Source organism: Sycon ciliatum, unplaced genomic scaffold (genome assembly GCF_964019385.1).
Source record: "Sycon ciliatum unplaced genomic scaffold, ocSycCili1.1 SCAFFOLD_2564, whole genome shotgun sequence".
NCBI classification, from domain to species: Eukaryota; Metazoa; Porifera; class Calcarea; order Leucosolenida; family Sycettidae; genus Sycon; species Sycon ciliatum.
This window is the reverse complement of record NW_027044752.1, coordinates 1-2,500: the sequence shown is the minus strand read 5'-3', so window position 1 is coordinate 2,500 and position 2,500 is coordinate 1. Positions and strand designations below refer to the sequence as shown.

The window sequence follows — 2,500 nt, the reverse complement described above, 5'->3', positions numbered from 1 at the left end:
CACATACAATCATACACATACACGTGCACATATGCGCGCGCGCACACACACACACACACACACACACACACACACACGCACAAACACGCACACACACACACACACACACACACGCACATACAAATGTAAACTCTATGCGCACACACTACAGCGCATATCGGATAACATGACCGAAGTGCATGCACTATTTCAAGCATCACATCACATGTAATTCCAGGTCGTCATCACATAACATACAATGGTCACATGCCATCAAGAGTACATAACCCCCGAGAGTGTGCAACGCCTGATCCAGCTCTGCATAGGGTCTTGGTCGAGCGTAATCAGATCTTTGCGTCATAATACCATACAGATCTGAGGGGAACCCACCACTGCCAACTTACAACAACAACTAAAAGAGATGTTCATTTCTCGTTGGCCGAGCGAAGCGAAAGAAGCGAGGTGTCTAGTTCTCTGTTAACATATTTTTTGCACATGCGTATGGAACGGGTACGAGGGCAGTGTGCTGTGGCTGAACGCGCTGTTGCTGTGATTCTGCAGATCATTGTTTTTTCTTCTTGCCAAGTGTGCAGCTGCCCACCCACCCACCCACTCACCCACCCCGGTCAACTGTCTTCCTTTCATCATTCTGTGAGAACCTGTCCTATGGGCAGGTGAGAATGCATCTCTGCCTGTTCATTTGGTGAAGTAAAATAAACAACAACAACAACAAGTGTGCGCTGCCGTTATCCGCTGTAGTGTGTGTTCTGCAGACTGTAGTCGTGATGCTCTGGTCAACTCTCTTCTTAACTTAATTAACCCTTTGAGACCCCACTGAAAGTACTGCCGTTATCCGCTGTAGTGTGTGTGCTGCAGACTGTGGTCATGTGACTTACGCTGCTCTGGTCTATATGCCTATAACTCTTCGCTTGGCGAGTTTTTTGTACTTCAAAACTGAAGTACAGTAAAACCTGTCAAGGCGACCACTCGGATAAGGCGACCACCTGCCCCAGAAGACCACTGTAACCAGGACCACGGGATGCTATTTGCAGTCAAACGACCCTGGATAAGGAGACCACCTGGTAACAGAGACCACATTTGTAAGGTCCCTTGTGCGGTCGCCTTAGACAGGTTGTACTGTAGGAATGCACAGGTCCTGAAGTCTAGCAAATGCTGAAACTGCCATTGCCCTAGTTTTCTGCCTTAATCTTATGTACTGCTGACAATAAGTTCAGGCTACAGCGCTGGCTTACTTCCAAGGCGCACGGCGCCATTATCTAGCTATGGCCAGAGGTCCTGTGCAGTAGGTCTGCATTCAGCGCATGTTCAAAGTGGCTGCCGTGTGTGATGGAGCTGGGTGTGCATGCTGATGCTCGCGCAAACAAATTTGGAGCAAAGAACAGTGCTTGTATGGGCTGATAGTGGAAGTGCCAGGGTCTATTCGGTTGAAACAGCAACGATGCTATTCAATAGCTGTTGCCATTTTGGGGCGACACATATACAAATATTTTTTGGAAAAAAGTGCTGAATTTTTAGCTGACCACTGACATGCAATGAACGAGTACAAATACGCAAGCACTTTCAACATTTCCCATGACAAACTCACGTTTACAGAGAGGTCGCTCCGGCTGCCATCCGATCACGGTGCAGCGACTTGTAGCAGAACCGTTGAGCGCAAAACCGGTGTTGCACGTAAAGTGGATGGTGAGTTGCTGGCTATTCAACAAGCGTGTACCATTGACTGGAGCTCCTGGGTCTTTGCACGCGATTGCTGGAGAGAATGAAAGATTAAAAAGTATGATCATGAATTCATGATGAACAAGATGGATTTTAGTATTATAGCACTGCCGCGTTCAAGTCGGTGGATCCATTAGGTCCACCCACAGGTTTGCTCGGGCCGGATAGATTCAAGTAAGGGGATAATGATTGAAATGATGTTGAGCTACGTGGTAAACGAATAGTTTCCAAAAAGATACACTTGGTGTGACAAGGGTAAAGATTGCATGCAAGGCAGTGACCAAATAGGATAAAATAATTGAATTCCCGAATGCAAAAGACGTTACTATAGTAGGGTCTGGCGCTAGCTAGGGTCCACACCTCTTTATTTCGCATCAAATAGAATGAATTGATGGAAACATCTTTCTATGATCTTTGCAATACAAAAAAAACAAAATTAATACCCGATAATCGTATTTTCAAAGACGGTTTCTATCAGTTGGAATAACACGCACGTTGACCCAGGTGAAAAATATAGCATAGCGAGGGCTCTGAACTTTCCAACTCTCTCGTTGAGGTGCGGGGTTTGACCATTGTTTTCTTTGTTCAAAACGAAAAGATTTAGTATTTTTCAGCCCCCACCCACTCGCCCACCCTTTCTGCAGATAAAACGAAAATTTAATACAACTTTTTAATATCGATTTCAAGTTTTGTACAAGTCGTGAAGATCACACACTCGTACTTTGCATACAGTGACCATGCTGACTTGGGGTTTGTGCATTCAATAAATATTTTCAAAACGAAA

At 45.4% G+C, this 2,500-nt stretch overlaps 1 long non-coding RNA gene across 1 annotated transcript in view; it reads right to left on the bottom strand.

Annotated features, from left to right (window-relative positions):
* LOC135830571 (uncharacterized) overlaps nt 1-1,744 on the bottom strand; it is a 3,453-nt gene extending 1,709 nt beyond the window's left edge. Inside the window, exon 1 of the long non-coding RNA XR_010556062.1 lies at nt 1,586-1,744. This is a non-coding gene — a long non-coding RNA (uncharacterized LOC135830571). The remainder of the gene's footprint in view (nt 1-1,585) is intronic.
* Between the last annotated feature and the right edge of the window lie 756 nt (nt 1,745-2,500).